At 43.3% G+C, this 27,331-nt stretch overlaps 1 protein-coding gene across 9 annotated transcripts in view; it reads left to right on the top strand.

Moving 5' to 3' along the window:
- LOC147451774 (uncharacterized) overlaps window positions 1-27,331 on the top strand; it is a 155,729-nt gene that overhangs the window by 106,638 nt on the left and 21,760 nt on the right. The gene's annotated exons all lie outside the window — the stretch shown is intronic.

The following is a 27,331-nucleotide window of genomic DNA, read 5'->3' as shown; positions in this document are numbered from 1 at the left end:
CACAAACGGATGGCCAAAGTGAGATAGCCAATCTTACGATACTCGATCTACTCAAGACTTATGTTACCGAAGTAGATCAACGCTCACAATGGGAAAAGTACTTACCTCTTGTAGAGTATGCCTACAATAATACTGTACATACTTCTACGGGAAAAGCACCTTTTGAGATCATTGAGGGAAGACCTAAAAGTTCCTTGCTACTCAAAGTACATGGGAAGATCTTCGCCGCCGATGAGTATAGCCGTGACCTACAAGAATCTTTTCAAAAGATTAAGGAGGCTATATCCATCTCTCAACAAAGGCAAAAAGCTGCTGCTGATAAGCACAGAAGAGCCTTAATGTTCAAAGAAAATGATTGGGTCTTATCTCAAGTTTCCTAAGGCTCGATTAAGACAAACGACGGGCAAAAATCCTACGGGCCATCAAAAGTGTATGCAAAAAGATACTATGGTCCTTTCCAAATCTTGAAGCCCATCAATGAGATGGCTTATCAACTCAAGTTGCCCAACCATTGGCTCATACACAATGCCTTTCATGTAAGCCTACTTAAGCCCTACAAAGGAGCGCCACCAACTGAACCAATTATTGAAGACCCTCCCGAAGTTGAAGACCAAGAAGAGGTGCTACAACCCGAAGCTATTCTTCGGCATGAAGACAAGGTACTACGACATGGTAAGATTATCAGACGGTATCTTATTAAGTTCAAAAATTATCCTTTTGAAGATACTAGATGGATGCAAGGAATACAACTTAAGGATAGTATGAACCTTGTCAATGCTTACAATGCTACATTAGAGTAAGCAAATGTACAAATTTCTTTTAAATAACTCATGTTTTTGTCTTATAAGACTAGTCCTCTTTTTAATTGTGCACAAATTTAACTAGTATGCATGCTTAGAATCATGTTTGTGATGACGACGTCTCTCAAACACCAAGTAGAATTTGTCACTCTACTTTGGGAGAATGAAATAGACTAAAGAGCAGACATGCTTGCGGCAGCTATGTCTCCCAAGCACCAAATGGATTAGTCATCCATCTTTGAAAGATGTCGTAGGGTAAAAAGGGATCCTCTACCCGCTAAGTAAAATTGACTAATGACTAAGGCTTTATCTCTTCTACCTCATAGTCGAGGACGACTATGATTTCAAGAGAGAGGTAATGTCATCAAATCTAATATCTAATATCTAACCAACCCAAATGATTTTCTCATATTAAATTGATCACTTAATGTGGGAGAATAAACGGGAACAAGTGTTAAGATATAGACATGTGCTTATAGATCTATCTCAACACGGGGCCAATGGTAAAGGGGCCCAAATGAGAGATGGTCTATCAAAGAGCAAGGCTAATAAATGGAGCATAAGACCTTAGGGTTAGCTTCATTGAAGACCTCCAAGAATGTGTGTAAAAGGCCTTTGACCTTAGGTAAGCTAGGGCTGAGCTTGAGGCGCGGGAACCCGACCCAGCTCGAGGTGCTTGTCCTGCTTGATGACTAAGGTGTTTGAGGTCTTGGGACTGAGGCTTGGGATAGTTAAAGCTTTCTTCAAGTTTATGTTATGTTTGTGATGCATGAAGCTTTCCATCTTCATTGCATCACCTAGGTCACAAGGAACACAAAGATTGTATTGTAACAAGTCTCTCTTAATGGGAGAAATCATAATACAAATGCCTATTGGAGGGGGGACCGGCTCCACATAAATCCGGTCCTCAAGTGTTGTCATGTTCTCTAAATTCTCTCTCTTGCAAAAGTATTGTTCATGCCAAGTTAACTAATTGCTATGATCAGGTTGCTATCTTCAATTATGTTCACCCGCTATGCTCACAAAGTCATTTCTCAAAAGTACTCTCATTAATTTCCGCTACTCTCAAATTAAATAGGCCAAGTCCATTACATTTTACTATGCCGTGTTCCTCATCAGAGATACCACCTTCATCTTCTGAGCCCATTAGGGTACCTAGGAAGTCGGCTGTTCCTTCATGTATTTATGATAGCGATGAGGTTCCCCTTGCTGTGCGCATGTCATGGTTTAAGGAGAACTTTTCTCCTCTTGGATTATAGAAGAATTTAAATGCTAGGAGATTAAAAAGGGTTTTTTGGAAAACTAGGAAGTAATCTTCATCTTGTATTGTAAATTTTATGGAGATTACGCCTCTGTAGTGATCGATATTTCTACTTTTATCTTGAGGCTGTGCACTGGAGATGTTTATTTTATAGAGGGTTCTCTATTGGGAAAAATTAAAATTAAAATATGAATAAATAATAAAGTGTATATATATATGTGTGTGTGTGTGGGAATATATCGCAGAAACAATGCAAAGGCTTGGATTTGGGCTGAAAATTTTGCAGGAGGTCTTCCTCCTGTACGCTCAGAGCACTTCTGCAGGTCTGTTGGGTGGTTCTATCACGGATACCTGGAATCTAGGGCGATCGGTCAGACAAGGGTATTCTCTTAGTGCTTTGCTTTATGCAATTGCTTTGCACCCCTTGTTGTTACATCTTGAGGCCCTCACTTCCACAGGTGATCTGCATGGACTTGCTCTACCGTCTAGAAAGCAATTTATCGGCGAGGCATATGCAGATGACTCTCTTTTTTATGCCCGAAAACGTAAGGAGGATGTGCAACAGATTATGCATGCTGTGCATTTATTTATCTTGGCAGTTGGATTGCATGTTAATTTTAGTAAATCCAAGTTGGTGCCGCTGAAGGAACTCGATTGGCATAGGCTGCTATGGCCAGGGGAGATTGCTTCCTCTCATACCATCATATGCCATTTGGGATATCTGATTGGTTGGAATGTGTCTGCAACGCAGAAACTTGAATGGGTGCTACAAAGAATACACTTGAAGCTTAGCTATTGGAAATTGTCAACCTAGCCACTGGATGTGCGACTGAGGATTGTCCAATGCATAATGATGGCCTATGTGCAGTTCTATTTGCCACTTTTATGCTGGCCACCTTGGTACCTTGGGTTTCTCATGTCATGTATGTTGGAACATTTTTGGCGCACTTCCTCCCACAAGAAAGGATTGCGCTTTCTATCAATGGATAAGCTATGTACGCCTAAGCAACTAGAAGGGATTAATATTCTGGATTTACGTTGGCACGTTTTGGCCCGAAAAGCTATGCTTTTCCCACGCTGGTGGATCATCGACAACCATGGACGCTCATGGTTTCACATTTATGTGATGGCATTGTCATGCAATCTTTTGGTCATTGGCATCCTCCGTATTGGGATGTGATTTTTGAGCCGTCAGATGGCCATATTCCAGGTTGTCCCTTCACTTCGTCTCTTGTTGTGGATTGGAAGGCTGGTACCTTGCACTTATCCTGGCACGGTCACCAATCACCTCTAGGAAATTCACTTCGGTTGGGGATGTCACAAAGTGATGACGTGGCTGCCTAGAACTGAAACCCTAACTGTTGCTGAAAACCCTAATTGTGGAAACCCTAACCCTAAAACCTGCAAACCGTAAAATCTGCCAGAAACCCTAAAACAGCAGAAACCCTAAAACAGAAGAAACCCTAACCCTAACCTAACCCTAGGGTAGCAGGGAAATCCCGGAAAAAGAGCAACCATGATGACGTGGCAGAATCTCCTAAATTGCGGCGCATGATTGCTTTTTGGCTGAATTTGCGTGGCTGCTTTTTTGCTCTACGTAATTAAGAGAGAGAGAGTGAGAGAGAAAGGAACTTTGCTTTAAGTTTGAAGCTCAGGAGAGCTTGAGAGAGAAAGAGACTCTGCTTTATTTTTAGGCTTTTGACTTGAAGCTTTTTGGGCTGTACTTTTGGCAACCCTTGTAAAATAACTAAGTGACTTGGGCTCCCACTCTGCAGAGCATCTGGACGCAGAGTCTGAGAGTGAGACCCGATCCACTCTTGTACTTTGAACACTGATTATTACAAAAAGAAATACCGAAAGGGGCACCAGTCTTTGGGGCCAATATCTCTAGGCACGGAACTCCGTCAGGCCATTGCAAATCTATTGTGAACTGTGAACTGTTTTGAAGTGGTTATTTGGTGCTGTCGCGGTAGATTCTTGACTTGGAGTGTCCAAGTCTGTTACAATGGTATTAGAACACGGTCGATTTCTCTTCTACAGGAAATTCGATCCGAATTTCTTTTCCCGCGGCACCTATGGCTTCAGGCAAAGATCAGTTGACTCCCTGCGCATCCGGAGATGTGGGAAGGGATCACAACGAAGATTCCCGCAAGGAGTATGGCCCGCCTCGGCCTACTCAAGCGGAGCGTCGAGAGATGGAGCATCGTCAATTGATCGGGGATGCAACAAAGATGATGCTCAATTTTGCGAAGGACCTAAAATTTGCAAAATATATGAGCGAGACTTCTTTCCAGGAGGTGCATGCGCAGTGGCAGAAAACCACAACACCACCCCCAAAACCCGCTCTCAAGAAACCTTATGCTCGCAAGAAGTATTTAGAGAAGGAATTAGAAGAGGTGGTTGATGCACGGATTGCTCGGCTTTTTGACGCGCAAAAAAAAGCTAAAAAGCACGGCAAAAAGCAAAAGAAAAGGCACTGACTTCCCGGGTTATTTGGGTCGTCAGTAGACATTTGAAAAGGCAAAGAAACAGAAGAAGCGTGTTCGATTTGAAGTACCCAGTTCTTCTTCTTCTTCTTCTTCTTCTTCTTCTGACAGTTCTTCTAGCTCATCTGACTAGAGTGAAGAAGACTGCAAAGGCAAAAAGTGAAGCAAGAAACAACGCTTCGAAAAGGGCAAGAAAAAGGCAAAGAAGTCTAAATCTCACCCAGTGAGTGACAGTTTTATAGAGGACTCGTCTACAGACAGTTCAGACTCTGACGACAGCAACTTTTATGCAAAGAAGAAGAATTTTTATAAAGCCAACCAATATGACTTTCTGAAAGATAAAAGCAAGAAGGTCCGAGAGTTTAAGGAAATGGACAGTCAATTAAATTTGACACGTTTTCGGAATGTAGGAATGCTTCGAAGGCTTTGTCTTTTGTACAACAGTTTAACATCGCTTTCGCGGAAGGACGTTACTCAGAGCACTCTTAAGATTCAGAGAGCTGCCTCTTACTCTAAGGGGAATGCTCGAACTTGGTGGTCCACGCTTCTATTAAGCAAGACTGCGCCAGTTAAATGGCTGAAATTCAAGAGGCTTTTTATTTCTTCTTGGCTGACTTGAGAGTATGAACGCGATATGTGAAGTGCTTGGAACCATCTTCGGATGACCAAGAAGGATACAGTGGACTCTTATTGCGAGAGATTCTGGAGCTCTTTTCTACCCGCCTCTTCATTTAAGAAGATCTCGTTCAAGGAGCAGATTGAGCGGTTTACCTTGGGTCTACCTACAGAGATCCGAGATCACTGCTTAGAACAAAAGTCAGCTTCCATTCAGGAGTTGGTGAGTCATGCGAAACGGGGTTTTGCCATTCACTCTAGCAGTCTGACCTACCCCACCGATGAGGTCATGACACAACGAGCCGAATAGACTTCAGCGAATGAAAGTAGAAAGAGAAAGAGCAACCCAGAAAAGAAGGATGCACGACCCGCTTACTCCTACGGAGAGAGTTCGCTTCATCAGGGAGGGGAAGTGCTTTGGATGCGGGGAACATGGACATATCTCCGCGAGGTGCCCTAACAAGGCACCGAATGAACAAGATGAAGAAAGGCCAGAAAGTTCTAAAGCAGCTGAGAGATGTGGCAGAAAAAGCAGATAAAAAGCAGAACTGGTACCACATGGCGTGGGACCTGAACCGAATCAAATGAATGAAAGTACAAACTTTGCAGCTTTTGGGGCAAAGTGAAGGATCAGGAAGCTCTTTTGAAGGAGCCAAGGCTAACTTCTTTTCACTTGGAATTGGTGGCTCGATTTGGAACTACGCCCGACAGGCTGAGGCCACAGGTGGAGGTAGTTCGATTGGCACCCGGACGGGATGTTGCCATTACACCGAGCATTGCAGATGTTTTCACACGGATACAGGATGGGGAGATAGGAGCGGGATATTCCATTCGGTATGGCTACTTGATGAGAAAAACCATGTTGTGCGTTACACATCCGTTGAGGGAAAAGGTTATGTGACTGAATGCCACTGTCCACCTTTTACGGGTCACCGCGGCATTGCTACCACCATGAAAGGGGTAGAGAGATACTTCTTTTTGGCCGAGACTCAAAAAGGATGTGGAAGAGTTTGTGCGCAGTTGCTTAGTATGCCAAAAGGTCAAGTTTGACAGGCATAAAGCACAGGGATTGTTACAGCCTTTACCGAGACCTACCCGCCCTTGGGAAAGTATTGCACTGGATTTCATTTTTGATCTCCCGAGAACGTCACGATGGTATCTGGACTGTTATTGACAGATTTAGCAAACAGGCTCATTTCATTCCAGTGAAGAAAACAGTCAAGCCGGATCACTTAGCTAGATTGTTTGTGGCCCAAATCTTCATATTACATGGCATGCCTAAGACGATTGTCTCCGACAGGGACCCTAGATTTACGAGTTTGTTTTGGAAGGCAATTTGGGAGAACATTGGCACACGGTTGCAGTTGTCGTCATCGTTCCACCCGCAGATTGACGGGCAATCTGAGATTGCCAATTCAGTGGTTCTAGATTTATTGAAGTCTTATATCTCATATCAGAAGACTCAATTGGAAAAGTACTACCTTTGGTGGAATTTGCCTACAATAACATGATGTACTCTTCGACGGGGAAGGCACCATTTGAAATTGTTGAAGGTGCTGCGAAGGTACCACCCTTCCTAAGCACGAAAGATAAGATTTTTGAAGCTGATGAATATACGCGAGACTTAGATACAGCTATTGCCAAGGTTCGCGAGACTCTGCAGAAATCTCAAGAACGACAAAAAAAGGCAGCGGATCGTTATCGTCGCGACTTGAAATTGAAGGAGGATGATTGGGTGCTCTTACGTTTTGAGAAGGCACGCCTGAGAAAGAAAAAGGGAAAGGAGAGGCTTTTTCCAAAGCTTAGTATGCGATACTACGGACCTTTCCAGATCTTTGAAAAGATAAATGATGTCTCCTTCCGACTGAAACTGCCTGATACTTGGAGGATTCACAATGCATTTCATGTGAGTCTCTTGAAACCTCTTAAAGGTGATGTGCCTGATGATGGGGAGCCTAATGAGCAACGTGAAGTGGAAGAAAACGAGGAGATCCTTGTTCCTGAACAGATTTGGCACATAAGGATCCGAAGAATAAAGGTAAATACTAAAGTCGGAAGGCGGTTCTTGGTTAGTTCAAGAACTATCCTGCATTGGATGCGAAGTGGATGGAGGAGGAGGACCTAGCAGATACTCCTCAGATTGTGAAACTTTACCTCGAGGCTTTTGGCTTAGCATAGTCTACTCCAAATGGAACCCAGAATTAAGCTTGGCCGGAGATCTGGTGCAGTGGGATGCACAAGAGGGGAGTCACTCCGCTCCTTTGTCAACAGATGCCTTGATTTTGATACTAGAGTCACTGATGTCTCTTGAGCTTCAGGGATACTGAAAGCTGACAGTATTCTGTTGTATGACTTCATGAAATGGATTCCTAATTATGATATTGATTTGTTCTTGACTTCTTTTAAGTGCAGGAACTGATAGACGAAATGATTGCAACATTTTGGTCTAATTGATCTCGAATAGACATGGTTGCAATAGGGGTTAGTCAATCGGGCATCGACGAGGTCCCGACTGGATCTAGATGCGATTGCTAGCTACATTGCCGATAAATCACGGTCTAAGATCCGAATGAATGTTGAATGTCATGTGATGTCCTGTGATGTCGTGTGATGTGACTGTCGATTGGTACATGTGCTAGATGTGTGTTCCTAGTACATAGATACTAACAGTCAGTGTCTGCTAAGACGGTTTATGGCCTGTGTCTGTTTTGTAGGCGTGATTGAGGGCGGTTACAATGCTTTCAAGAGGGGGGTATGTCACAAAGTGATGACGTGGCTGTCCAGAACTGAAACCCTAACTGCTGCTGAAAACCCTAATTCTGGAAACCCTAACCCTAAAACCTGCAAACCCTAAAATCTGCCAGAAACCCTAAAACAGCAGAAACCCTAACCCTAACCCTAGGGCAGCAGGGGAATCCCGGAAAAAGTGCAAGCATGATGACGTGGTAGAATCCCGTAAATTGCTGCGCATGATTGCTTTTTGGCTGAATTTGCGTGGTTGCATTTTGATCTATGCAATTATCAGAGAGAGAAAGGAACTTTGCTTTAATTTTGAATCTCAGGAGAGCTTGAGAGAGAATGAGACTCTGCTTTATTTTTAGGCTTTTGACTTGAAGCTTTTGGGGCTCTGCTTTTGGCAACCCTTGTAAAATAACTAAGTGACTTGGGCTCCCACTCTGTAGAGCATCTGGACGCAGAGTGTGAGAGTGAGACCCGATCCACTCTTGTACTTTGAACACTGATTAATACAAAAAGAAATACCGAAAGGGGCGCCAGTCTTTGGGGCCAATATCTCTAGGCACGGAACTCTGTCGGGCTAGTGCAAATCTATTGTGAACTGTGAACTGTTTTGAAGTGATTATTTGGTGCTGTCATGATTGATTCTTGACTTGGAGTGTCCAAGTCTGTTACAAGAGAGCATACATTGGAGCAAAGCTTTCTCTCTTACTTTGGTTCGGCGTTCTCCTCGCCAAGCTTACTTTCTTTCACAATAAGGGATCTGCCAAGTTGATCAAGTGGTGGATGATGCGGGACAAGTTCTTTCTTTGGGAGCTCATTATCGACACTTATGGTAGCAAATTCAGCAGCTACTTACAGATGCTTCTCTAGTGCCTTCACTGTTTGGGGACTCTCGGCTTTCTGATTAGCATCTCGGCCATATTAGGATGGACTGCATATGTGTTGGGTTATTTATGCCTTGCTGCAGTTTGATGCATGGAGTGTGCCTCATGGAAATCAACTGTGGTCTCTCTCTAAATCTCAGTTATGGTGGCCAAAAACACTCGCGCATTTGGAAGAATCACTTACCACTCAAGGAATGCATTTTCTTGTGGAGATGCATGGTGGGTCCTCTACCGGTTGATACTTTGATGCTGGCACGACGCATTGCTTCCGCTCGTTGTGTCCAATGTCATGGGGATGACGAGTCAGTTACACATTTGCTTTGGGATTGCCGCTACTCCCGAACTTTCATCAGGCAGGTGTCCTCTACTTTGCGCCTTCGTTTCCCATCTGGAATCTTTCATAGACGATTTTGGATCTTAGGAGCTCTTCAACCGCCACAATCGGTTTGAGATCTTCTTCAGTTGGGTCAGATTTTGGGTTATGTGGGCCAACGTAACTCGCAGATGTTTCATGCATTAGAAATTGACCCTTTGTCACGTGACACATCCAACCCTATGTGTCCGTGGACAAGCCACAACACGACAAGGGTTTTGTCAGTTCAGTCAGTCTAGCTTAGGAAGTGTTCTGACACTTTCGTGAGTCTGTTCGTAGACCGTGCATGCCCAGGCACTTACAGTAGATGCATATCCTCTGGTTGCACACAACATGATCATCACATTACCATCAGAATCCATCAGGACCATTTTCCAATGCATTGAACCTATTTTCCCTATTTTAGCCATTTTTCACTTATTTATTAAGTGACTTTTGTTGGGAAACTGGATAGGTCAAATTGCCTAAGTTAATATATAAGAAAACCGAGCGCTAGCACTTTCTCGCAAAAGAGGCAGTAGGAGCTTCGGTTCAACAGCCACCTTCCCAGCAGGACAAACCCCCCCCCCCCCCCCCCAAGCAAGGCCTAGCATTTTTGCAACAGCGCAGCAAGGCTAGCGTTTTGCATCAAGAACCCAGATCAGCGAGCGTTTTTGCATCTGCAGCAGCCTGGCGATAGCAGAGGACAATTCAGCCCTAGCGTTAGTAGTTTGCATCAGCAGATCCATAGGAGATTGCACCAGATAGCAGAATTCAGCCCTAGCGTTTTGCAGTTCTATTGCGACGGAATCCACAGTAGCACCAACATTTTAAGTTTTCAGCACTTAGACACAGCAGAACAAGCCCCGAACCTCACAGATCTCACCTTCCCGCAGCAGATCCTCGCCGCACTGTCAGATACGGCGAAGTTTACAGTTTCAGCCCGGAAATTGCAGATTTCAGCATCTGCGTTTTCAGTGCGTTGTCATTGCATCGTTGTCACCGACATAGAGCTAGAATTCAGCAGATAAAGATTTGCAGATTTCAGTCATTAGCATTTCCAGATCTCAGCCCGTCTCGTCGTCGTCATCCCCATCGTCGTCAACATCGTCGGCACGTCCAAAGCATTATGGAGATTTGTGCAATCAATAGTATACCGCTCTCGCCATAGAGAATGGGGCCTTCGGAGGAGGGTTTGACAACATTCTGGTGTCGTATTCTTCTCTCTCTATCTCTCAATCTCAGTACCTTCATTCACAGTGTTCACGACTTTGTTTGTGTCCATTGCACTCTCTCACTAAAGGAACGGAAGCCTCTCCCTTCCGTAAGTAAAAGGAACCCTTGAGCACAGTTCGGAGCACTCATCTTGAGCAAAGTTCAACATTCACTTTTGCTGCACCTTACATTGGTATCAGAGCTTTGGCAGTGTTCTGTGTCACTCAAGGAAAGAATCACATAATTTTTTTTGCTTGTTGCGGTCGCACATAACCCAAGTCCTCTTGGGCGTGTCGATTATTAATCGTGTTTTTGAAGAGTGACAGGATACCCAAAAAAGAAGGGCTTGTCCAGCCTCCCCTTGTGCCTCTTTTCACTCATTGAGAGCGGACCGTGCACTTAGCGGCCGGCCAATCGACGTAAGGTGGGAAAAAGCAACCTTGGTGTGAGCGCAAGGCCGCCAAGGGGTGAGCCCGCGGAGACGAGTATAGCTCGGGTGAAGAGAAGATCCTTCTCTAACACAGATTGCAAGCTAAAGAAGAACCTCAAGACTCAAGCCCCTCAAGAACCGCAAGAATCTCAAGACTCAAGACCCTCAAGAACCACAAGAACCCAAGTTCTTCGTGAACTTAAGAACCCAAGACTTCAGTGGATGGTTATCACCCGAAGCGGCATGGATACTTCGCTGATGAGCGCGCAGCAGTGTGTGCAAGTGATAGAGCATGAGGAGATGTGCAGGTCTTGAGGCTTGGAGCGCAGGCAATGTGCTGCAGAGGTGAAGCGCTAGGGAACGAAATAATACACACAGAGAGAGAGAGAGAGAGAGAGAGAGAGAGAGAGAGAGAGAGAGAGAGAGAGAGAGAGAGAGAGAGAGAGAGAGAGAGCGCTACTCGATTTGTAGAGGGGAATAAGTGAGTGAGCAAATTGGCTTACATTCCCTTTATTAAAAGTATAGGACCATTGTTAAGTTAGTGGCCAAGTTCAATGTGAATTTGGCCAAAGGTTAGTAACCTTTAAAAATGTACATAAAAGGGGTCATTTGGGCCTTTAACCCAACAACCTCCCACTTGAAGGCATAAATGACGCCTTTAAGCTACGTGACTCCCACCATCTGTATGCATAGCTGATGTTGTGCTTTGGGTAAGCACTTAGTGAGAGTATCTGCTGGATTTTGTGATGTATGGACCTTAACCATTGTCATAAGGCCATCCTCAAGCACTTCTCAAATGAAGTGATATCGCACATCAATATGCTTTGTGGGTGCATGAAACATGGCATTCTTTGCCAGACATATGGCACTATGGCTATCACATCCAAGCATAGGTGCCTTGTTAGGCAAACCAAATTCACTGCACAAACGTGCTAACCAAATGGCTTCTTTGGAAGCCTCAATGGCTGAAATATATTCAGCCTCTGTCGTAGACAATGCAACGATCTTTTGCAATCTAGAACACCATGAAACAGCACCCTCCTGCAGAGTAAACACATAACCACTTGGGGATTTCTGTGTATCCACATCACCAGCCATGTTAGAGTCATAAGATCCCTTCAACTCCAATGGTCCTTTACCATAGGAGAGGCATTTGTTTTTAGTCCCTTTCAAGTACCTCATAATGGACTTCACTGCATCCCAATGCAACCTGCCTGGATTAGCCATAAATCGGCTCACAACTCCCACTGCATGGGCTATGTCAGGCCTAGTAGCAACCATAGCATACATGTAACATGAGTGAACCACAAGCTGAAGCATAAGGCACACTTTGTATGTCATTGGCTTCTTCCTTCGACTTGGGGCAATCATCCTTGGACATTTTGACATATTGCTGTAATGGCACACCAAGAGGCTTTGCTTCAGCCATGTTAAATCTGTCGAGCACCTTTTCAATGTACTTTTCTTGTGACAAATACAATATGCGCTAGTCCCTTTGCCTTCTAACACACACTCCAAGTATATGTTCAGTTGCCCCAAGGTCTTTCATTGAAAATGCAGATTTCAGCTGCCCTTTAAGAGCATCAACAATGCTTCTTTTCTTTGTAGCTATCAACATATCATCCACATAGAGCACAAGAATGATAGGACTGGCGTCCTCATCACGTTTGGTAGACAAACAATGGTCTGCATGGCTTCTTTTGTAACCATGTTTGAGCATGAAGCGGTCAAACTTCTTGTACCATTGTCTACATGATTGTTTTAGCCCATACAAACTTCTATTGAGCATACATACCAAATGTTCCTTGCCAAGAATAACAAAACCCTCGAGTTGCTTCATGTAAAGCTCTTCCTCCACATCACCATGCAAGAAAGCGGTATGTACATCCATTTGGTCCATTTCCAAATCAAGGGCAGCCACTAAGGCAAACAATACACGCAAAGTGGTCATGTTCACTACAGGAGAGAACACTTCCTGAAAGTCTATGCCCTTGGTCTGAACATATCCCTTTGCAGCCAGCCTTGCCTTATACTTGGGTTTTGCATCAACTGTCTTGATTTTATACACCCATTTGTTAGGAATAGCCTTCCTTCCTTTTGGGCAATTCCACCAAATCCTAAGTATGATTAGCATGCAAAGCTTTAATCTCTTCCTGCATAGCAAGTTCCCACTTGCCGCTGTGCTCACATGTCTTTGCCTCTTTATACGTAAGAGGCTCTCCCTCATCTGTCAACATAATGTAATGCAAAGAGGGATCATATCTGCTCACAGGCTGTATTGGACGAGTAGACCGCCTCACCCAATGATCCACATTATCCGGTAATGGGTCTACATTAGGTGGCATGATAAAATCATCAACAATGGGTTGCTGTACATCATTTTCAGCACCATTTTCAGCATTGTTTCGTGGCTGCAAATGCTCTTCAGGAGCCTCAATTTGCTGCCCAACATCTTCTGGCTCAAACGCCACTAGATCATCTACATTTTCAGCCATATGTGGTGCATCCTGAGGGTCAAGAATAGGCCTAATAGGTGGCTGGTCATGCTGAAATTTGACCCTTTTATGGTCGTGCTTTGAGGCACAATTGTTTTGAAGCAGCCTTGCCTCATAAAAAACAACATCCCGGCCGCGTACAACCCTATTGAGCTGAGGTAACCTAATCCTGTAACCCATTTTGCCTTCTTCACCATATGCCATGTAGAGGCCTTTAATGGACTTGGCATCTTGTTTGCTCCTCAACTCAGGTCTAACATGCACAAAAGCTTCGCAACCAAAAATGCGTAAGTGATCATCATATGAAGCAGGCTTGCCAGACCAAACCTCTTCAGGGATGTCACCTTTCAAAGACATGTGAGGGGATCGATTGCATATATGCACTGCGGTTTTCAAAGCTTCTCCCCAAAATCCATGAGAGAGATTAGCTGTGGACAACATGCATCTCACCCTCTCACTGTCTCACAAAGTGTCCTATTGAATCTTTCAGCCACACCATTAGAAGAGGGGCTGCATGGCACAGTAAGCTCCCTCTTAATGCCCAAATTTTCACAAAATTTGTTAAATTCAGCACTTGTGAACTCCCCTCCATTGTCCGTACGCAAGCATTTCAGCTTTTTACCTGTTTGGGAAGTCACAAATGCATGAAATTTCTTAAATGCAGCAAAGGCTTCATCGTTAGAGTTAAGCAAATAAACCCAAATTTTTCTAGAATGATCATCAACAAAGGAGACAAAATAGCATGCACCTCCCATAGACTTAGTAGGCATGCTACATACATCAGAATGTACAAGATCAAGCACACAAGATTTACGAGAGACACCGGAGTGATAAGAACGCTTTACTTGCTTGCCATATAGACATTCATTACAAAAGTCAAGCTTTGTGCCTTAAGCATCAAGCTTGTTCAAAGTACAAAGCCTAGAAAGGCCCTTTTGGCTCATATGGCCAAGCCTCTAGTGCCAGAACTCCATGTGAGAGTTAATTTCAGCCAATGCAATAAAGTTGCCCAACACGGCCTTTCCATGCATGCAGTAAAGTGTCCCTTTCTTTGTGCCCTTTACAATCAGCCTTGAGGCTTTAGTCATTTTCCATGATCCTCTCTCAAACAAGATGCTGTAACGATGCATATCCATCTGACCAACAGAAAGCAGACTCCTCTTGATTCCCAGCACATATCGAACATCATGCAAGACAAGCTCATTTGTGCCATCTATGGAGAGATGCACAGTGCCAATACCCTCAATGGAACATGCATTGATTGTTTCCAAGGTATACATGGCCATGTTTGCCTGCATCAAGAGTAGAGAACACTCCTTGATAGGAGTCACATGAAATGAAGCACCGGAATCAACTATCCAAGTCTGGGATAATGCATCATTGACAGTCAACAAAGCATCAATAAGATCACTCTTGGTGATCTGCATGTTCTGTGATTGAACATTAAGAGAGCCATCAAGATCATAAGCATCATCATCTGACAAAGTGGCACACAAGATGTCCTCTACGTCTGACAGCTCCTTAATCACAACACTAGAAGCCACATTGGCCTTCTCTTTGTCCTTTGAGCTATCTTGTGCATCTGTCTTGACTTCCTTCTTCTCTTTCTTTTTGTCTCCGCCATTCTTTTTCCGTTCTAACTCGGCTTTGTAGTACCTGCAATCAAGTTTCTTGTGACCTTTCCTGCCACACTGATAGCAAGTCACATCACCCTTGCCTTTGCTGGCATTTCACCTTTCCTTACTTTTACTCTTCCTCCTTTGTGCATAGACATTCTTCTTCTCTGTCCTGCCTCTAACCATTCTTATACCGTTCTAACTCGGCTTTGTAGTAGCTGCAATCGGGTTTCTTGTGACCTTATCTGCTACACTGATAGCAAATCACATCACCCTTGCCTTTGCTGGCATTTCCCCTTTCCTTACTCTTACTCTTACTCCTTTGTGCATAGACATTCTTCTTCTCTGTCCTGCCTCTAACCATGTTGGTAGAGCTGCCTCCCTCTCCACCTGCTTTCCTCCTGATTTCCTCATTCAAGATAGAACCCCTAACACCATCAAAGGTCAAATTGGGGTTATTGGACAATGAAACCACCAATGTTCCCATAAATCAAGTAAGGTCATAAGCAAGAAGATGGCTTTTAGCTTATCGCAAAAGTAGGTAAATCTGAATCCTGTAACTGCGACAAAGTAGCTGTAAACAACGACAAGTGCTCTGCAACGCTCTTGGACTCATCTAGCTGCATGCCAACAAGTTTTCGCATCAAATGCACTTGGTTGACATGCGTTGTATTCTCATACATCGTCTTTAACTTCTCCCACACATCATAAGCATTTGTGAGACCTTTCAAATCAATAACTGTTTCATCGGTTATGGCCATTTTAATGTGTGTAACTGCCTTCCTGTTCAGGCTAACCCATGCTTCGTCCGACATATTCTGTGGCTTTACCTGTTCAAGTGCCCCTTCACAATCCTTAAGAAATAGGATACTCTGGATCCTGTCTTTCCAAAGGTCGAAACCTGTTCCATCGAACCTCCTAATCTCGAAGAGATTTTTCATATCCGAAGAAGATGAGTCCATAGTTGCACGAATAAGAGGACTTATACGCTGAATTTTTGGGCAAAATGCACCAAAACCGGAGTATAACCTCACAGAAGCGTGTACTACAACTCGAAATGGTCACAGGAGCAATTTGGGGCAAAATGGGTCGATTTAGGCACAAAAAGCAATTTCTGAAATTTATGCGCAAGAAATTTCAGCGAGTGAATTTGTGCTCAAAAACAACAATTTTAGTTGTTTTTACCCTCACAGAATATATATAAGCCCCAATTTGTAGCATCAAATTGCAGAAGAGTGAGCCACAAATAGTCATACATAGCCAAAATTTGTCAAATGTGCATAAATTGCGTCAATTTGCACTTTCTTCAATGTAGATGCATCAAAAATACACTTGCAAAAACCTGCGAAAATCTGAAATTTGCTGAAAACACATGTTTTGGGACTTGTTTTTTGATAATTTCTTTGTTTTTGGGTAGCGGGGACCTAGTAAAGATGTTTCCACACCTTAATACATGATTTGCAAAACCTGTATTTTGTTGTCATAACGTGTAATTTGTTGATTTTGACCTAATTTCGGTCCGTTTTAGGTCAATTTGACTTGCCTTGAGCCCTTTAGTGTCCAGGGACGAGTCCTTTGGCAATAAAATTGCAAAATCTCGCGTGAAAGTTGACCTCCTCGGCTAAAAATCAACGTTTGTAGGTTTGGGAGCAAACCCTAATTTGGCTCTGCTACCAGTTGATGAGCGCGCAACAGTATGTGGAAGTGATAGAGCATGAGGAGATGTGCAGGCCTTGAGGCTTGGAGCGGAGGCAATGTGCTGCAGAGGTGAAGTGCTAGGGAACGAAATAGCAGAGGGAGAGAGAGCGCTACTCGATTTGTAGAGGGGAATAAGTGAGTGAGCAAATTTGCTCACATTCCCTTTATTAAAAGTATATGACCATTTTTAAGTTAGTGGCCAAGTTCAATGTGAACTTGGCCAAAGGTTAGTAACCTTTAAAAATGTACATAAAAGGAGTCATTTGGGCCTTTAACCCAACACTTCGCATGGAGGTGATGAGCATGAGGGTGGTGAAGAAGAATTTTTCCCACCAGGAGGTTTTTCCGACCCTCACTCTTCCCCATCTACGCCAAGGATTGCACTAACTCCTATGGAGGAGTTGGAGCAGATATTTATGGACAACAAGTTAGAACGCGAAGCAAGAAAAGCAGAAATTGAGCGTAAATACCAAGACAGAGGGCAGCCATAGCACATGAGCGCGACGAAAGAGAAGCAAAATTTGATTGCGAGAACAAAGCAAGAATGCAAGAAATATTGCGACTCTTTTCTCAAGTGCAAGCACAGATGCAAGAGATTTGGGAAAAGGAGACTCTCTCAGTTTCTTCTTCTCCAAAGCAAGAGACACAGGATTTGCATGATAATGATTTGCATGACAATGACAAGCATGATGATTTGCATGATCAAGATGTGATTTCTCACAAGCATGATGATTTGCATGAAGAAGATGTGATCGTTCACAAGAAGAATGAGTTAGTGGATACTTTTTCTAGCGAAGCTAACCTCATTGCAGATTCGCTCAATCACGAAGAACCGGTCTTGGCTCTCGAGCCTAGGTCCAAAGAACCCTTACAGGAAGTACTATGTGTTCGCATGATTAGTGAACACGCATTGTTCGAGTATTTCATTCGTGATCGTTTCTTGTATTTTAGTCAGCGTCTTTATGTGATCCCTTTTCCTAGGCATGCCATATTGTACGTTGAGCACGTTTCACTCATGAATGAGACAGATGTATGCGGATTGTTCATGAAAAGCTGAAAAGTATGTATGTAAGGAAGTCACATTCCATGTCTATTCCTTGGCATAACACATTCGTAGAAGGAGCACAAGAAAGTATGAGCACCAAGCATGGGCATTTCCGTTGTGAATTGCCACAGTTGATTGATTTAGATCAGCAAGACAAGATTTGATCTCATTGTTTGCGTGTGTGTGGTGAACGGTTTGGCACTCTGTCTATGGATTCATCTGCATTGCATGCACAGTCTTTTAAGAAGATGAGATTTTTTCCAGTCACCTTACATGGAATAGGTATGTTCATGTTTTTGTGTTGGAAGTGGTTTCAGGAATTTTCAGCCATGGAGATTCTTGAAGAAGGAAGAAGCATGCCTCTAAACGAAGTTGAAGCATCGAAGGAGCCCCAAAAGACTTTGTGTCGCTTTCGGCGCGGCCCATAGAAGCAAGCGTTTTAGACCTTTATGAAGTTCAAGTACCGCATGACGCACACATCAGACTCGGCCGGCGAAAGTCCCTTTCAGGATTCCGGATGCTATTGGCGATCTCCCTCGACGCCATACAGTTCGGTACCAGTACCTCACTTCGAAAAGGAGGGGATGTCACGTGATACATCCAATCCTATGTGTCCGTGGACAAGCTACAACACGACAAGGGTTCAGTCAATCCAAATCAGTCTAGCTTAGGAAGTGTTCTGGCACTTTTGTGAGTCTGTTCGCAGACCGTGCATGCCCAGGCACTTAGAGTAGATGCATATCCTCTGGTTGCACACAGCATGATCATCAGCATTACCATCAGAATCCATTAGAATCCATCAAGACCATCTTCCAATGCATTGAACCAATTTTCCTTGTTTTAGCCACTTTTCACTTATTTATTAAGTGACTTTTGTTGGGAAACTAGATAGGGCAAATTGCCTAAGTTAATATCTAAGAAAACCCAGCACTAGCACTTTCTAAGACTTTTGTTGGGAAACTAGATAGGGCAAATTGCCTAAGTTAATATCTAAGAAAACCAAGCACTAGCACTTTGTAGCAGAAGAGGCAGCAGGAGCTTCGGTTTAACAGGCACCTTCTTAGCGAGACCCCACCCCCCTCCACAAGGCCTAGCGTTTTTGCAACACAGCAGCAAGGCTAGCGTTTTGCATCAAGAACCCAGATCAGCCAACGTTTTTACATCTGTAGCAGCTTGGCGACAGCAGAGGACAATTCAGCCCTAGTGTTAGCAGTTTGCATCAACAGATCCATAGGAGATTGCACTAGATAGCAGAATTCAGCCCTAGCGTTTTTTATTGCAGATCAGCCTTGGCGTTTTGCAGTTCTATCGCGACGGAATCCATAGTAGCACCAGCATTTTCAGTTTTCAGCACTTAGACACAGCAGAATAAGCCCCGAACCTCGTAGATCTCACCTTCCCGCAGCAGATTCTCGCCGCACGGTCAGATCCTGCGAAGTTTACAGTTTCAGCCCCGAAAACGCAGATTTCAGCATCTGCGTTTTCAGCGCGTCGTCATTGTATCGTCGTCACCGACATAGAGTCAAAATTCAGCAGATAAAGATTTGCAGATTTCAGTCATTAGCGTTTCCAGATCTCAGCTCGTCTCGTCGTCGTCGTCCTCATCGTCGGCAAGTCCAAAGCATTGTAGAGATTTGTGCATCAATAGTATACCGCCCTCGCCATAGAGAGTGGGGCCTTAGGAGGAGGGTTTGACAACATTCTGGTGTTGTATTCTTCTCTCTCTATCTCTCAGTCTCAGTACCTTCATTCACAGTGTTCACCACTTTGTTTGTGTCCATTGCACTCTCTCACTAAAGGAACGGAAGGCTCTCCCTTCCGTAAGTAAAAGGAACCCTTGAGCACAGTTTGGAGCACTCATCTTGAGCAAAGTTCAACATTCACTTCCGCTGCACCTAACACCCTTTCCCTTTCTTCAAGTTTTCCCTTGGGCAAGCCCTACATTATGCTTATGATGTGGGAGATATCTCTCTTGAAGCTTACAGGATTTTCTTTGATTGTTTTTAGCTTTCAGAGCATCATAATGCTCTGCTTATTGCACTTTTTTACTGTGGGTTTTCCTCGTTTTGAGGTTTCCCACTTGTAAATTAAATCATGATTTACACAAAAAAAAAAGTGCGTGTGTGTGTGTGTGTGTAAAGAGAGAGAGAGAGAGAGACTGCATGAAGTGATGGGTCTCTTGGGTTGTGCGCAGGGTTGGCTGCTGAAACCCTAACTACTAACAGCTCTACGTTTGTGCAACCTTATCACGCCATGTGCTCGCCTCCATCCTAGCTTCCTATATGCATGCGCGCTGCCCTTGCATCTTGCAAATTTGTTCGCACTAGGGTCTTGCCCTGCCCAGCCTCAGCTGCTCGCTACTGCCTCCACGCTTTTGCTCCTTTCTTGTGCGTGATGTTTCCACCTGTGTGTTTGGCTACCCGCCGCTGTTCGTTGGTGCCTTGCCGTTGTTCTTCAGAGGTGTGCTCCTTGTGCCGAGAACACTTCTTCGCACAATCCTACTACTTTGAGCATTGCTGCTGTCGTGTGTTCCCACGTAGCAGCAGCCAATACTTTCGTTTGGCTCTACTATCCTTGACATCATGTTTTTACCTACATCCACCTGGAGTTTCAACCTTGTTTGGGTGATTTTTGCTTCGTAGCGCATAGTATGGTGTGATTCCTCTCCAATCTAGCCTTCCACCTTGTTTGGCGCTTGGACCTCGGGCGTGATGAGCGCGCGGCGGTGTGTGCAAGTGAAAGAGCACGCGAGGAAGTGCAGTGTGTGTGCAGAGAGGGGTGGCGAAGGCCAGCAAGAGAGGAAGCGCTAGCAGAAGAGAGAGGGCACGCTATTGCAGCAGGGAATAAGTGAGCGAGTTGAATTAAAACTCACTTACCCTTTATTATTTGTATAGGACCAATTTATAAGTTAGGGGCCAAGTTCACAAAGGTGAGTACCTTTAAAATATACATTAAAAGGGGGCCATTTGGGCCTTTAACCCAACAACCTCCCACTTAAAGGCATAAATGGCGCCTTTAAGCTACGTGACTCCCACCATCTCTATGCATAGATGATGTTGTGCTTTGGGTAAGCACTTAATGAGAGCATCGGCTGGATTTTATGATGTATGGACCTTAACCAATGTAATAAGGCCATCCTCAAGCACTTCACATATGAAGTGATACCGCACATCAATATGCTTTGTGCGTGCATGAAACATGGCGTTCTTTGCCAGACATATGGCACTCTGGCTATCACAACCAAGCATAGGTGCCTTGGCAGGCAAACCAAACTCACTGCATAGGCGTGGTAACCAAATAGCTTCTTTGGAAGCCTCAGTGGCTGAAATATATTCAGCCTCTGTCGTAGACAATGCAACAATCTTTTGCAATCTACAACACCATGAAACAACACCTCCCGCAAGAGTAAATACATAGCCACTTGTGGATTTCCGTGTATCCACATCACCAGCCATGTCAGAGTCACAAAATCCCTTCAACTCCATTGGTCCTTTACCATGACAGAGGCATTTGTTTTTAGTCCCTTTCAAGTACCTCATAATGGATTTCATTGCATCCCAATGCAACCTGTCTGGATTAGCTATAAACCGGCTCACAACTCCCACTGCATGAGCTATGTCAGGCCTAGTAGCAACCATAGCATACATAAGTGAACCACAAGCTGAAGCATAAGGCACACTTTGCATGTCATTGGCTTCTTCCTTTGACTTGGGACAATCATCCTTGGAAATTTTAACATATGGCTGTAATGGCACACCAAGAGGCTTTGCTTCAACCATGTTAAATCTGTCCAGCACCTTTTCAATGTACTTTCTTGTGACAAATACAATAGGTGCTTGTCTCTTTGCCGTGTAACACGCACTCCATGTATATGTTCAGCTGCCCCAAGATCTTTCATTGAAAACGCAGATTTCAGATGCCCTTTAAGAGCATCAATAGTGCTTCTTTTCTTTGCAGCTATGAACATATCGTCCACATAGAGCACAAGAATGACAGGGCTGCCATCCTCATCACTCTTGGTATACAAACAATGGTGTGCATGGCTTCTTTTGTAACCATGTTTAAGCATGAAGCGGTCAAACTTCTTGTACCACTGTCTACATGATTGTTTCAGCCCATACAAGCTTCTATTGAGCATACATACTAAATGTCCCTTGCCAGGGATAACAAAACCCTCGGGTTGCTTCATGTAAAGCTCTTCCTCCACATCACCATGCAAGAAAGCGGTATGTACATCCATTTGGTCCATTTCCAAATCAAGAGCAGCCACAATGGCAAACAATACACGCAAAGTGGTCATCTTCACAACAGAAGAGAACACTTCCTAAAAGTCACTGCCCTTGGTTTGAACATATTCCTTTGCCACAAGCCTTGCCTTATACTTGGGTTTTTGATCAACAATTTTGATTTTATACACCGATTTGTTACGAATAGCCTTCCTTCCTTTGGGCAATTCAACCAAATCCCAAGTATGATTAGCATGCAAAGCTTTAATCTCTTCCTGCATAGCAAGCTCCCACTTGTCTCTGTGCTCACATGTCTTTGCCTCTTTATACGTAAGAGGCTCGTCCTCACCTTTTAACATAATGTAATGCAAAGAGGGGTCATATCGACTCACAGGCCGCCTTTGACGAGTAGACCGCCTCACCCAACGATCCACATTATCCGGCAATGGGTTTACATCAGGTGGCACTACAAAATCATCAACAATGGACTGTTGTACATCATTTTCAGCGCCATTTTCAGCATTGTTTCTTGGCTGCAAATGCCCTTCAGGAGCCTCAATTTGTTGTCCAACATCATCTGGTTCAAACACCACTGGATTATCTACATTTTCAGCAATTTGTGGTGCATCCTGAGGGTCAAAAATAGGCCTAACAGGTGGCTGGTCATGCTAGTGGCTGGTCATGCTAGTGGCTGGTCATGCTTTGAGGCACAATTGTTTTGAAGCAGCCTTGCCTCATCAAAAACAACATCCCGGCTGCGTACAACCCTTTTAAGCTGAGGTAACCAAATCCTGTAACCCATTTCGCCTTCTTCACCATTTCCCATGAAGAGGCCTTTAATGGACTTCACATCTAGTTTACTCCTCAACTCAGGTCTAACATGCACAAAAGCTTCGCAACCAAAAATGCGTAAGTGATCATATGAAGCAGGCTTGCCAGACCAAACCTCTTCAGGGATGTCACCTTTCAAAGACATGTGAGGGGATCGATTGCATATATGCACTGTAGTTTTCAAAGCTTCTCCCCAAAATCCATGAGAGAGATTAGCTGTGGACAGCATGCATCTCACCCTCTACAAAGTGTCCTATTGAATCTTTCAGCCACACCATTAGAAGAGGGGCTGTATGGCACAATAAGCTCCCTCTTAATGCCCAAATTTTCACAAAACTTGTTAAATTCAGCACTTGTGTACTCCCCCCCATTGTCTGTACGTAAGCATTTCAGCTTTCTACCTGTTTGGGTGGTCACAAATGCATGAAATCTCTTAAACGCAGCAAAGGCTTCATCCTTAGACTTAAGCAAATAAACCCAAATTTTGCTAGAATGATCATCAACAAAGGAGACAAAATAGCATGCACCTCCCATAGACTTAGTAGGCATGCTACATACATCAGAATGTACAAGATCTAGCACACAAGATTTACGAGAGACACCGGAGTAATAAGACTGCTTTACTTGCTTGCCATATTGACATTCATTACAAAAGTCAAGCTTTGTGCCTTTCCCGAATGTAATCGCACCATAAAAATACTTGCAAAAACCTGCGTAAATTTGAAATTTGCTTAAAACACCTGTTTTAGGGCTTGTTTTTCGGCAATTTCAGGGTTTTCAGGTAGCGGGGACTTAGCAAAAGTATTCCCACACCTTAATACATCATTTGCAAAACCTGTATTTTGCTGTCATAACCTGTAATTGGCTGTTTTTGACCTAATTTTAGCTTGTTTTCGGTCAATTTGGGTTGTCGGGAGCTCTCTAGTGTCCGGGGACGAGTCCTTTGGCGACGAAATTGCAAAATCTTGCGTGAAAGTTGACCTTCTTGGCTGAAATTCAGCGTTTGTAGGTTTGGGGGCAAACCCTAATCGAGCTCTGATACCAATTGATGAGCGCGCGACGGTGTGTGCAAGTGAAAGAGCACGCGAGGAAGTACTATGTGTGTGCAGAGAGGGATGGCGAAGGCTAGCAAGAGAGGAAGCACTAGCAGAAGAGAGAGGGCACGCTATTGCAGCAGGGAATAAGTGAGTGAGTTGAATTAAAACTCACTTACCCTTTATTATTTATATAGGACCAATTTATAAGTTAGTGGCCAAGTTCAATGTGAACTTGGCCAAAGGTTAGTACCTTTAAAATATACATTAAAAGGGGGCCATTTGGGCCTTTAACCCAACAGGGCGTATAAGGTTGTGTCGATGGCCTCTTTTGTGTAGTGTAGATTTGATTTGATTTGATTTGGTATTAACGTCCGCGGGGGGCCAGAAATGACCCATGGGACCTCAAAGTGATACATAGTCTCCCCTCACGGGGGTGTATGGTGTGGTGTGTGTTATTCTCTTTTTGTGTTCCTATGAGAGTCTTTTGATGCTCAAGTATGCGGGTGAGGTATGTTCCGAGAGCTGTAGGGGAGGGGTCTGTCTTGGATAATAGGTCCGCAAAGGTAGAGCAACCGCTTAGAAGTGGTTGAAAATTAGCCCGGATGTGAGCGTATTCTGGGCATTCCAATGTCACATGTGCTTCATCTTCGGGAGCTTGCATTGTACATGATGTGCATATCCGTTTAGAAGCATCAATTTTCAGCTAGCCCTCTGTTTCTATTTTGAGCATATGTGACCTTGTGCGCATCAAAGAGATGGCTCTTCGTGCCATGTGGGGCATGGGTGTTCGTATGTGGACCTCGGCTTCCATTGGGTTTGTGCTATAGCCTTCCCAATACTTTGTGTTGACATGCTTGCAATAGTATTCAAATTTCGAGCGGTGTTGCGTTGTCTTCCACTTGGTGTGGAGGCTATTTAGTAGTGCAATTTCAAAATTCAGCATGTGTTCTCCCTCCTTGCCCTCCTCAATAAGCATGTCCACATATGCCTCTACATTCCATTTAGCGAACCATTTCTTAATGTCCTGTATGAGGCTCGATGACAGAAATTTGCTTTTTTTTGTCTTTTGCGGCGCACATCCCGTTTCCCATGCAATGCGGAGGATTCGAGTGGAGAAAACCACTTGGAGGGTCTCCCCAGTCCCGCTTCAGTCGGGCTTGCAGCCTGCATGGAGTCATGTCTTCTGGTCTTCGTAGAGGCGTAGAAGTTGCGCAACATGGTGAATATCCGGTACAGGCTGATGGGTGGGTTTGCTTTCCTTCGCCTTCATAATTTTTCTTTGCTTTGTTTTTGGTTTTTCAACTTGCAATTCGTTGCTCTTGCCTATGTGCGCCCGCGCACGCGTGAGTCTCTGTGTGTAGTAAAGTTTGGTTTTGCATGCTTTGTTGTCCTTGTGCTCTTTAAGTTGACTTTTGGGTGTGTGCGTGTGTGTGTGTGTGTTTGGGTGGGTGAGGGTTGTGGGTGAAGTTTATGTTTTAGAGCATGTTTTTAATTTATTTGCTTTCCTTGGGTTCTTATTTTCTTGTTTTCCTTCATTGGGTCTTTGTCTCCTTGTTTTCTGTATTGAGTTGAGTTAGTTGGGTTTGTTGTTGTTGGCTTGTTTCTTTGCTCTCTACTCTCTCTACCAAGTTTATACATTTGGTTTCCACAAAGTTGTTGTCCTCCGAGCCTCCTTTACTGTCTTCTTAGAGTTCCCTCCCCTGCTTAGTCTTCTGGAGCCATCTTCGGCAAGTGGACTAGTTTTTATCATGGTTTATAGCTCTTTTTCAGCTCTAGTGAAGTGCTTTGTTGCTCATCTAGTGGCATCCTCTTATAGTTCCTTGGTGATGTCAGTTGCCTCTTCTCCCTCATCTTTGTCACCGGTTGCTCTCTCCCTTCTGTTTCTCCATTGCCTTTTGCTGTTAGATTATCCTAGTTCGCAGGCCATGCTTGACGTTCGAGCTCTAGCCATTGTAGATGCTCCTTGTCCTTTTCACCACCGGTGGCTATTAAGAGTTCAGGTTCTGATTTAAAGGTGGAGTTTTCTTCTTGGTGGAATTGCCTCTCTTTCAGAGGCTACTATCATCCTCTTTTCGCTTAGCTTGCCATGGCACTTTTTGTTCTCTTTAGGAGAGGTTTTTTACCATGGCTTCAGTTATTATAGTTGCCATGTGGCTAGTTGTATCGAGTTTTATAGTCCATTCAGAAGAGAATAGGGTCTAAGACCGCCTCTTTATTTGGCAATTTAAGGAAGTCAAACCTTTAGCACTAGTTTGATAAAAGGACACATTAGTGCCCTTTTTTCATGAATTTAAATAAAATGGTGCATCAAACCTAGAAAAGATCTCAAAAAATTCTTTTACAAACTTATAAATGGTTATTCAATGTACTCATAAAAACTATAATCTTGCACTTTTGTACACAACCTCAATAGTAACTACACTCATGAAAAGAACCTACGCAAAACAGCAGTTGATTTTACTAAAACTCGTATCTTAGTCTAAGAAAAAAATGAGTAGGGTGCATGGAATAATCCATGGTAACTACTTATATATGTGCTTTACATTTTTGCAACTCTCATGTGAAAAAAAAAAACTTTGTGACTAGAATAAAATATAAAAGTCATGTGGGTCAAGTATGCAAAATTTGTAAATTCAATTTAAGGACCACATAAGACATTTAGATCATCTAAATTTGCCTTGTCCTATGTGGCATGTATACTAGATCTACCACTCCATTACTTAAGATGATACTATTTGATGGTTATGCAAGCCACATTTGGAGATTTATGTCATATTTCAAAAACTGCGTATGCTGAAATTCTTATTTTTTATTTATCAAAGATAAGCGTTAAAATAAAGCCAACTTTTGAATTTTTTAAATTCATTTAATTTATTTGTATATAAATACCTCATATGGACACAATTGGGGAATCTTCTATAGCAATGGATTTTCTTCAAGAAATTCGCACTGTAAATTTTCTCAAATGAGCTTAAATTACAACATGCACGTGAGTTTGAAACCTTGAAAAATGCTTAGTTGATGGGTGTTGGCCTAGAGATACATTATACGCATAAGTTTTTCCCCACAACCTCATCATGTTAATGGAAGAGGCTTTGAAAGACCAAAATTTTTCTCTTTGTTAGCATTTTCAAGATTTGGGTTTTTTTATTAAAACAAAAAATGGTTTAAGAACTAAGTTATATGGCTTGAGTTTTTGTTATAATAAGTTTTTCTCTATTCATAAACCTTGAAATCTATATAAAATCTCATTTTGATGAGAAATTATATTCAATTTATAAAACTTTTGTCAAAATTGGACTAAACTTTTATGATTTTTCCATCTTAAAACTTATCACCATTATCTAAAAAATTGGCTATGTTCTTCATCTCATAGCTGACTTCAGATATGAATATGACCTATAAATCTTGTTTCTAGCTTCACCAAATAATTATGACAAGTCATTGAAAAAACAGGACACTTGGTGTCTCAGGACAATCGAGCGTCCAATTACAGAAATGACAACTTTTAAATTCAAACAGGCAAAACGGCTAGTTTATTTGAATTTAATTCCCCTCCCCCCCCAAAATGAAATTTAAAATCTAGCAGGTAAAACCATAT

This window comes from Adiantum capillus-veneris, chromosome 8, assembly GCF_014529385.1.
Source record: "Adiantum capillus-veneris isolate H3 chromosome 8, ASM1452938v2, whole genome shotgun sequence".
Classification (NCBI taxonomy): domain Eukaryota; kingdom Viridiplantae; phylum Streptophyta; class Polypodiopsida; order Polypodiales; family Pteridaceae; genus Adiantum; species Adiantum capillus-veneris.
The sequence above is the reverse complement of the archived record's forward strand: the minus strand, read 5'-3'. Positions and strand labels throughout refer to the sequence as shown.